General features: G+C 43.3%; 1 pseudogene; it reads left to right on the forward strand.

The window, feature by feature from the left end:
• Nucleotides 1-1,624: 1,624 nt before the first annotated feature.
• Nucleotides 1,625-8,343, forward strand: LOC142442386 (zinc finger protein ZPR1-like; annotated as a pseudogene).
• The last annotated feature ends 2,917 nt before the right edge of the window (nt 8,344-11,260 follow it).

Raw genomic sequence — 11,260 nt, forward strand, 5'->3', positions numbered from 1 at the left:
TACTTTTTGAGACTTTCCCTTTTCCTTCAATAAAAGTCCCTTGGGTTTACAAAAGTGCTTCTGCCTCGTGAATTCATTCAGCGTTGAGAAGCAAGAGTGAGGTGACTCCCTCAGAAACCTAACAGTCCAACCTCTATGTAGAGAGGATTATTGAAATGCAACGTTCATGTTAAGTTTTCATTTAGCTTCAGCTGAACTTGAAAAAAATCAAAATCAAAGATCAAACTATATTTATACATTGTAATAATCACAAAAAAATCATGGAATCTGCCTGGAATTTCTTGGAGACAGCAGTATGAGTTCAATGGAATCAAAAGAACTTGTGTGAAATTAAGCATGGCATCAGTTTAAAATGTACCTCTACTGAGTCTAGCTGGTTTGATGGGCCAATTAAAAGGACTTAGATTTGATTGCCATCCAGTATAAGCTGCTAGGCATGTCTTCATGTATGAGGGAGAGGGGACTAAAGGGGAGGCATTGAGCTGAAATGGATTAGAATTCCAAGATGGACGTTTCTGGATCCTGTGAGGCCAAGATGCTGGCTTTACGGTCAATTTTGACATTGTACTCCACCCACCAAATAGTAGAAATGAAAACAGTGAGCTTGATGTAGAAGGCACTGAAGGCTGTTGTCGAGGGTGATGTACCACAGCACAAGAACACTGAGGGCACATTCTTGAACAAGGAGGTACGAGCAGAGTGGGATTATTGGTAACATGTTGGAAGGCTGTGGTCTGGAAACTTCCCCGTGAGGAGTATGCCAAGCATATCTCCTGCCTTGGTTTTGGGTTGGGCTGGAAGAAGGGAAGGTCATTAACTGAGACCCCTGAGAAGAGACAGTATGTGAGCAGATCACTGGGCTTCAAAGCGGCAAGCTACAAGGGGCCAGCAAGTATTGTTGGTGGCAAGACGCAGGGGCAAGGCTGAGAGACTAGCCTGGAGAGGTCGGTGAAGGGGGGAGGAGTCAATGAACCTAGGGAAGAAGGAGGTGGGGAGGGAGTTGGCAAACAAGAATAGTAGGAACAATGGAGCTTTGACCAAACTAATTAGTCCTGAATTTTCCATTGTAGATTTGATATATTAATGTCATCAACCTGGCCATATGAATAACCACCCTATTAAGCTGCAAATCCAAATACCACTGCTAAGAAAAACCTGGGATTTCTCTGACCACTGCCTTTTTTGTTGTTGTGAAATTCAACTTGAAAAAGGGACTTTCCAGTGGAAATAATAAGACTGTAAATTGTTTACTTGGCAAAAATCCATTAGACTAAGCTAAGGTCCTTTATGCACAAGGATATGATAACAAAAGTTTACCTGCCAAGTGCTTTCAGAAGGAGGTGGTAGGGACATTTTTCCTGACTTGCAAAGCACCAGAAAGATATTTCTTTCTTCTTTTAAGAATAAGGAAGAAATATTAATTTTATAAAGTAAGAGCAAAAGCATTGGTCGATTGATGAACAAACGGAATAGAAATCAAGCAAATGACTACTTGGCACTATTTTAAATATTCAGCCCCAAAGTGTAAATATAAACAGCATTTTTAAGGGGTGCTACACTTAGATGTAGTTTCCCAGTTTCTTTCCAGATTGTATTTAGTGCTAAAAGGGTTCAGAAAGTGAAGATGGCAATTAAAGCACAGAAATATTTAGATGGTATGTTATTAAACACATCGAAATATAAAGAGGGTTTCATAAAAGTCTGCTTCTTAAGCATTTTAAAGATCTCCCCCACCCCTGTCAAGGAGCCATTAAGACTAACCATGGATCATGCCTAAAACTACACAAGGTCTCGGCATGATTTAATAAAGGTATAGGCATCATTCTAACTCTTACAAACCTGGAAAAGCAAGACTAACCACATGAAGAGATTGGACTTGAAATTGAGAGAAGCCACTAAAAGAAGCTTTGAAATCAATTACTGAATTGAAGATAATCATTCACGGTGACAGAATTATGATAGAACACTGATGATGAAAGCAATTGCTTCTCAATTTTAACGTGAATATGTCTTGCAAGATGCTATTTTATAACATCTGAAAAAATGTTGCCCTTGACCATGTCCATTCGGTTCACATTCTAACTCAAATCTAGACAATTCAGGAGAATATTTCCTAGCGTTTGCTGAGGAATGTGGCAGTGCGCGGCCTTCTTGGAGAGTCGTCATATGTGTTTGTATATGAAATGCTGCAGTCGAGAGCGCTGGTTAAAACTGCGAGAGTGTGTGTCTTCATTGCGTTTGACCCCAGCCCTCCCTCAGCTTATAATGGCTGAATCCACCTAGGAAAATGCTGTGGTAGAGGGCACGTAAAAGGATACATTCAAGATTTGACGACCTGGGTAATCAGCGAGAGCATGAACGTGGCCTGGCCCTGGACAAGGGGTTATTGTCCATATTCTTAACGAAGAAAAGCCCAGGCCTTGGTGAGTCACCCACTGGAGAGAGTCATGGGAAGCAACACAAAGCACAGTCCCAGAAGCATCAGGAATAATGCAGATCTTATTCTAGGATTTGACGCAGCAGGCATCTCTGTTGTTCCCATTACAGGCCTATCATTTGGCTAAAATTTGAGTGCAGTTCTAGGCTTCAAGGGTCACTAAAGGCCCATATTCTTGGAGGTTCCACTAGACTCTATCCCATAAGTGAACCTCTTCTTCTTTTTAAATTTTTATGATTTTAAGTTTTGCTTCACATTTTCTCCTCACTCTATCCAGGACCTTCTAATGTGATCCTTTCAAAGTGTCCTGTATCAGCAGCTGCCACCATCTTTAATGAAGAGGCCCTTAAATTCAACATGATGAGAGAAATTAGAGAAATAACTTGTCAGATGTTCAAATGTTCAAAAGCTAGGTAATACCAGATGTTGAGGATGTGGAGAAACAGAAAACTTCTTGTACTTTAATGGGAATTTAAAAGAGTACATAAAATAGTGCCCTTTCCGGGGTGCATTCTGGCACTTCTTAGGGAAAATAAGTATTCTTAGATTCTGTAACTGGGGATATAGCTAAGAGAAACTCCTGTATAGAGTCATTGGGGTCATATGGACGGATGCTCATCATAGCATCGTCTCTAGTTATGGGGCATTGGAAGCTATCTGTATGTGGACTTTAAAGAATGGATGAATAATAAAGTATTAAAAGGTGTTATGTAACAAGTAGAAGTTATAAAGCAGAAATTTCATAAGAATCAAGTTAGTGCAAAAAGGATGTCATAAAATAAGATCAGTAATAAAATTTCATTTATTTAATTTAAAAACATAACATATTCTTTCACATGAATGTGTCCTTATTATATATATATACATATACATATATATATATAATTTTATTAGGGGCCCATAAAATTCTTATCACAATCCATCCATCCATCCATTGTGTCAAGCATATTTGTACATTTGTTGCCATCATCATTCTCAAAACACTTGCTTTCTACTTGAGCCCTTGGTATCAGCTCCTCATTTCCCCCTTCTCTCCCCATATCCCCCTCCCTCATGAAGACTTGATAATTTATAAATTATTATTATTTTGTCATATCTTACACCGTCTCATGTCTCCCTTCACCCACTTTTCTGTTGCCCATCCCCCAGGGAGGGGGTTATATGTAGATCTTTATAATCAGTTCCCTCTTTCTACCCCACCTTTCCTCCACTCTCCCAGTATCATCACTCTCAGCACTGGACTTGAAGGGATCATCTGTCCTGGATTCCCTGTGTTTCCAGTTCCTATCTGTACTAGTGTACATCCTCTGGTCTAGCTGGATTTATAAGGTAGAATTGGGATCATGATAGTGGGGGGGGAGAAGTATTTAGGAACTAGAGGATAGTTGTATGTTTCATCGTTGCTACACTGCACCCTGAGTGGCTCAGCTCCTCCCTGCAACTCTTCAGTAAGGGTATGTCCAGTTGCCTACAAATGGGCTTTGGAATAAGATATATTTTATAAAAGAGAGTCTACTGTGAGTTTATGAGCCTAGGATTGGGGCAAGTTTTTGTTTTCCAAGTGGGAAAATAACCATAAAACAAAACAAAATATTTTCAACAAAGAAAAAACTTCTTTGGATTCTGAGATCAAAGCTGTTACAATAATAAGCAACTACAGTGGAAATACTTGATAAAACAATGAAAATAACATTCATAAATGGGAAACTAATACATATTTGCAAAGTTTATGGACTACATTTTAAAGGATTTGGAAATTTAAATATAATTTCTCCGTGAATGATGTGACAATAGTTAGATAATGATGACATAGAAACTAGACTTAGAAGTTGTCAAAGATTTGATTTTGCTTGGATCCACAGTCAGTGCTCAGGGAAGCAGCAGTCTAGAAATCATATGACATATTGCATTGGGCAAATCTGCACAAGACTTGTTTAAAGTATTAAAGAATGGGGATATCACTGTGGTAGTTACATGATCTGTTGTCAATTTGAGACTTAAGAGTGCAGGGGGGGCGTTTCGCTTGTCAATCAAGTTGCAGCTTGATGAACTAATTTGGAATTGCTAAAGAGATAAATAGCTCGTGTGAGGCAGGACACATGCTTACTCTCTGAGAGACTCTCTACTGGCAAGACACATGGAACAACACTGATGCAGCCAGAGGCCAGAGCTGGAGGAGCCACTTGAAGACCCCTGCCAGCACTGAGATGCTTTTGCTGCCAAAAGACTTTCTGCCCTCTGGCCTGTGATCTTCCTGCATTCAGTGTCATTGTATGTGTTGCATGAGTCTGAAGAGGAATTTATAGATTGGTATCAAACATATGGGCTAATATCAGACTTGATCTGGGCTGAATTGGGATATTATCTCAAAATTCAATTGCGCTTGTATATAAAACTCTTTCTTATACACATGAGTGTCTATGAATTTGTTTCTCTAACACAGTTAGAGAAACTGTTAGAAACTAGTCTAACAGACTAACCCAGTCACTTTGAAGACTAAGGTATGACTTTCCAACTCAGTATTTTAAATCGCCTCATATGCATGTGAAAGTTGTGCAATGATTATAAATGACCAATTCTCCCCTGACCCCCATCCCCAAAAGCCATCCAGTTGATGGTGGTTTTGAACTACAGACCCTATGGATCACAGCGCACTTGTAACCACTACATTACCAGGGCTCCTTGGGCAATGAATAAAGAAGACCGGAGGAGCCCTGCTGGCAAATAGCAGTTCAAAACCACCAGCCGCTCCACAGTAGAAAAAGGAGGATTTCTAGTCCCATGTAGAGTTATTGTCTTGGATACCTAGAGGGGCAATTGTGCTCTTCCTTATAGGGTCATTCTGAGTCAGGATGGACTCAATGGCAGTGAGTTTGAGTCCTTTTGAAGAAGAATTTGAATTATGGTTCTGGAGAAGAGGATTGAAACTACCATGGACTTCCAGAGAACAAATAAATTTGTCATGAGGGAAGCTCAGCCAAGAATGCTCCTTAGCTGATCAAGTCTGATATCAGGCCTTCTCGGGTACTTTGGGCATGCTATCAGAAGAGACCCTGGAAAATGAAGTAGATAGACAATGGGAAAGAGAAAGGCCCTCAGAGAGACAGACGGATGCAGTGGCTGCAACAATGGCACAGGACTGGCAGTGTTTTGCTGTATTGTACATATGGTTGCTATGAGGTGGAACCGACTCACTGCACTCAACCAAAACCACAACGATAATGAACCGGAGAGTTCTAAAAACAAAGCCCTGGTAGCAGGTCCTGAGCAGGGGCTCCAGAACAATCCAGAGGCGTTGCAAAAGCAAATACCTACACTTTATGGTGGATTATGGGCAGTTGTACAAAAGTGTTTCATTGCCAGGGAGCACTGAGCAATCTTTTTCTGAGAAGGGGCTGTCGGCCAAATAAGTTTGGAAACCTGTGATCTACCTGTAATTGGGGAGTCACATAGATTGACAATACTAGGTGTTTTTTCCCCTTCTGTTTTGATCTAGAATTATTAAGAACTATCAATGCTGTTAACTTGTAGAGAATAGATTCTTTCCATTCCTTTCAAATCATAGTAGCCTTAGTTTACATAGATGGGAGAAACACACACACACACACAGAGAGAGAGAGAGAGAGAGAGAGAGAGAGAGAGAGAGAGAGAGAGAGAGAGAGAGAGAGAGAGAGAGAGAGAGAAGAAAGAATGACTGGAGTTCATTTATGTTAAAGAAATACAATGACAACTGCTGATAACCGTTTTTAGCTTCTATGAGCAGAAATAAAGATGGATGAATGCTAGATCAGGAAGGAAGGAAACATCTGGGTTTTACAGCATAAAACTCGTGATTAGCTAAGACATCCAGAGACTCCTATGTAAAACAGGGACTTTTATAGCAGAAGCTATTAAAATAATTTTCTTCCGAATGCTATTGTGACTTGTATCCTGCAAGCTCATAGTCTAGAAGCCACTGATACTAACCAAATAGCATATACTTCTTGTGCTGATTTTAAAAGGCTCAGGGATTTCTCAGGATGGATGTCAGTGGAGAATTTATTTGCCTTTATTTTACAGACCTTAAAGACACTCCCCCACCCCTTCCACCTCATTACCCGCCCTCAGGAGTTTATACACTGGGCTACTACAGTCAGTAGTTCTAATTCACCAACCACTCCATGGGAGAAATATGAGGCTTTCTGCTCCAGTAAAGACTTACAGCCTCGGGCACCCACAAGACCAATCGATTCTGTTCTGTAGAGTTGCTATGAGTTGGAACTGATGCAACGGCATTTGAGTTGACGTTTGTGTTTATGCCCCATGGAATCTAGTAGTGACAAGTAATTTATAGAACACCCACAACCAGAAACTATTTGGTGCTACGGAACACAAAAGCAAAATTCATACAGCACTTTCTTTATGCCAGCCACTGGCGAAAGTGCTTTATGTATAAATTAGCTTTTTTAATCTTTTCTGTTACTATCCCCCTTTGATAGGCATGAGAACTGGGTTAAGTGGCTTGCTCAAAGGCAGTGACTGTCTGGGATGGAAAGACAATAAGGCCCAGGTTTGTGCTCATGAAATCAGATCTAGTGTTTCATTGCCTTCCAAATGTATCTACAAAAGGCTTAGAGTTGGTCTCCCACAGAGCTGGGGCTGCTGGGGCCACCACTGCCCCTTCGCCCGTCCTGGGCCAAGAGCGAGGCGCAGCAGCCCCCCAAGATGAAGTCACTGTGCATGAACTATTACTGCAATGGTGTAATGAGTCTCCTGTCTCCAAGACCTTCTGAGAAATAACCGTGAGCCCCTTTTCTTGGGAGCACTGTAACTGGAGCAAGCCAGAGTTCCAGTGGGCAGGCAGGATCCAGGAGCATGGAGTGTACTCCACTTTGCCTGCCCGCGCCGGGAGGACGTGATCACAGAAGTGGTGAAGACGGACACAGCCGCCACCACAGTTGAGATCCCTGAACTGGATTTTGAAATTCCTGCTTTCAGCCAGAAGGGAGCTCTGACTCCTGCTGAAGGGCTGATCCTTCATGCTATCTCTGGTCGGGAGCCGGGCCTGCCTATGCAAAGGGCAAGTGAAGAAACCATTGCTGACAGAAAGACTATGAGTTCACTGTGGAACGGAAGCAGCTAAAGCAAGTGGTCACTCTGGTCATTGATGAGCCCTCAGGGAACAGCTTTGTGGAAAGCCCATTTGCTCCCCAGAAAGATGATGCCCCAGGGATGACATGCTCTAACCAGACTTTAAAGCCGGAGGGGATGCTGGGCCTCCAGACTGCGAAGCCAGAAGAGGGTGGTCTCAGAAAGGAAGTGCTACAGTCCAATACCAACTGCCTGGATTGCCAGGCTCCGGCTCAGACCAATATGCAGCTAGTACAAATCACTCGCTTTAAGGGCCTACCAACTGTGAGAACACTGGGCCTGGGAGCAAGGAGGTGAAGTCTCAGGGCACGGTAGAGCCCTTGGGTACCAGGATCACCCTTCATGTCACAAACCCTTCTGATAAGATCAGAGACTTCCTCAAGTCTGTGATGTGCAGGGTGGCAATCCCAGAGCTGGAAGTGAAGCTGGGAATGGCTGTCCTCGGAGCAAGTTCACCACTCAGAAGAGGCTGCTGAAGGGCATCTGGGAGCTGGTAACAGAGAAGCCTTTCATGCTGCGTGACAATTCCAGGCCACACCAGGCAGAGGACTTGCAGGGGCTTAACCTTGGGCCAGATCATGCGGGGTAACCTGAAGGCCCACTTTATTTTTGGATGCTCCAGCAGGAAAGAGCTACTTGCGCTTTACATGTTCGCTCCTCGAGATAATCCTGAGCTGAAGGTGGAGCATAAGCACCCATTTGACCAGAATGAGGACTTAGGGAGCAATGACATGAAGACAGAGGACTCTAGGACAGGTCTGGTCCTACCGTGGTAGCCGTGGGAGGTTCGTGGGCCAGCCTCCAGTGCTGCTTATCGTTCAGAATTATTTCTTATTATTGTGAGAAGGTGTGGAGGGCCTGGTCTGAGGCCAGGATCTGGACACTCTTTAGAAACAGTTTGTGATGGCACTGTAAGCCTGTTGGGTCATCTGACTTTATTTTGGAAGTATTGAATCAGTCTGTCAAGAAACCAGGAAGCGCACTGAGGGCATGTCCTTACCCGCATTTCTTATTGAGTAATACTGTTCTCGGTTTTAGTACACGCTACCGTTTTCCTGGATTGACCCAAGGGAATAGAGAAATACGGGCTACAGCCAGAGGTGGAGCTTGGGAGTTGGTTTTGGTAAATGAAATAACTGACTTTGAAGAGAGGGAGTCCAACATGGGTGAAGAAATTATTGAGTTATTTTCTCCCCTCCCCTAAGTCCACTGAGGGGTGGGGGAATTAAAAAGAAGGCACAGGGGAGGGGGTCAGTGTTCAGGGGACTAACCAACCCCAGGGGAGGGTGTTGTTTATGTCTCCACAGGAAAGGGAGAGCAAGTGTAGACCTCCTTCCAGCGTGCCAGTCCACAGGGGCAATGTACCTGGTGGAGCTTCGCCTTCCCAGAGAAGACTGCAGGGCTGGACCTCCGCTCAAGACAGATGTCCCCTCCGCAGATTGCAGCGCTGCAGAGGACAGCCCTGCAGAAACTGTTTGCGGAGAGCGACTGGTCTGGGAGGGCAACACTCCAGTGATGGCAGTGACGTCACCACTTCTGACTCTGAACTGGTTGGAGGTTACTCACAAGGGGGCCACACTGAAAGTCTAAGGCATAATTGGGGCACAAGACCACTCCATCCAGGACTGCGGGAATAGCAATGTGGACTTACGTGAAACTCACCTTTTGGCACGAATGTGGCTCCATGTCATGATGCCTATTAGTCTGGTGGCTGTCTGCACGTTTTGCTTTTTCCTCTTTTATTTTATTACTGTTATTACTTTGTTTTGGTTTTTGGTGTTGATCTATAAAGAAATGTAGGATGGGCAGTCTTACGGAGACAGTGGCCAGTACTGATGGCTCTTGGGAGTGGGAGGGTATGGAGGTGGGGGAGGTGGGGAGATGAGCGGGGAGCCAACAATGGGAGGTACAGGGAAATAGTCAAAAATGGACCACGAGGAGGGTGTAGCTTTTCTGGGCATGTTTGATCAATCGAATTCTATGTGAGAGGAATTACCGTGAGGTGAATGACAGGCAAACATAACAGTGGGGTAGGAGGACCAAACAAAAACAAAACAATATATATATATATACACATATATATTCGAATATGTGTATATTTATTTATATATGTATATATATGTAAATCCAACAAGGAAGCAGATGGACTTTGGGCCTCCACTTAAATCTTACTTCAGTACAAGAACGGTTTGTTCTAATAATGTGCATTGTCTGGGGGTGTTCCCAAAAAAATCTGGAAAAAGCTCCACTGGGCAGAGCTTTCCCAGTGTGCGTTTTTGTCCACTCGGAGAGCATCGAGCAACTCGCTCTGAGCTGGTGCACCCAGTGGCATCTCCTGGGAGGGTTCTCACTGGTCACAGTGCAGTTTTTCCTAAAAGCAGTTGTGCTCCGACCTCACTTTTGGTGATGGCTGATGTAAGAGAACAAAGTGTAGCTGTGAAATTTTGTGTCCTGCTTGGGGAAAAATGCCACAGAAACTGTTGTGATGGTGAACTCAGTTTACAAGGACAGCTCTATGTGAAAAACTCAAGTGTACGAATAGTTTTCTCATTTTAAAAAAAGGTGAAATGTTGATTAAAGAGAAACCTCGTTCTGGACATTCGTTTGTCAACTTCCTGAATGGATAAAAATGTCGACAAAATTAATGCACTTGTGCTTGAAGATTGACGACAGACCGCTGAAGAGAGGGGGAAGTTATCTGGACTCATATCTTGGAAGATTTTCATGAAATTTTAATGGAAGATTTGGGACTGAGAAGGGTCACTGCAAAATTTGTGCCTCGGCTTCTGACTGACCAGGAAAAAGAGTTTCGACTAGAAACATGCCGTGCTTTGAAAGAACAGCTCCAAAGTGACCCAGACATTTTCCCCAAGGTCATTACTGGTGATGAGACATAGTGCTATTCTTATGACCCCGAAGCAAACATCAATCAAGCCAGTCGAAGACGCCAATGGCACCACAGCACCACCCGCCACCCGCCCCAGCCAAAAGCTCATCAAGTGAAATCAAAGATCAAGATGCTGCTTATTTGTTTTTTTGATGAGTGCAGTTGGAGCTTGTTCATCAGGTCAGACTGTTATTAACAAGTTTTCTGTTTAGAGGTTCTGAAAAGATTGCATAACAGCGTGCAACAAAAATGTCCTGGTTTGTGGCAGTCGGGGCACTAGTTTTGTCACCATGATAATGTACCTGCTCCTACGGCCATCTCAGTGCACCAGTTTTAGGCAAAAACCAGCATGCCTTTCTTGCCCCATGCACCTTACTCACCTGACCTCCCCATGAGACTTCTTTTTGTTTCTGCAAATGCAGAGGAACATGAAAGGACAGAGATCTGACGACATGGAAGAGGTGAAGAAAAAACGAGGGAGGTGCTGTCAGCCATCCAAACAGATGAGTTTGAAGTGTTTTTTCCAAGAATGGAATCACAGATTCGACAAGTGTCTTAAGTGTAATGGACTTTGAAAATGATAAGGTTGTTTTGTAAAACAAAATTTAAACACAAATTTGTGAAAACGAAGTCCTTTTTTTGGGGGGGGGTGTTACCCCTCATATCCAGAGACTAGCAACAGCACAAAGCCAAGTTGCTATTCTTCCAGGCCAAAGGAACAAAGGAGGAGGCTTTGACGGAAACGCTGGACAACGTTGGCTTTTAGGGACTGTTACTCTAGGGGAAAGGAGTTGCTGTGGGTAACC

The sequence above is a fragment of the Tenrec ecaudatus genome, chromosome 3 (assembly GCF_050624435.1).
Source record: "Tenrec ecaudatus isolate mTenEca1 chromosome 3, mTenEca1.hap1, whole genome shotgun sequence".
In the NCBI taxonomy this organism is placed as follows: domain Eukaryota; kingdom Metazoa; phylum Chordata; class Mammalia; order Afrosoricida; family Tenrecidae; genus Tenrec; species Tenrec ecaudatus.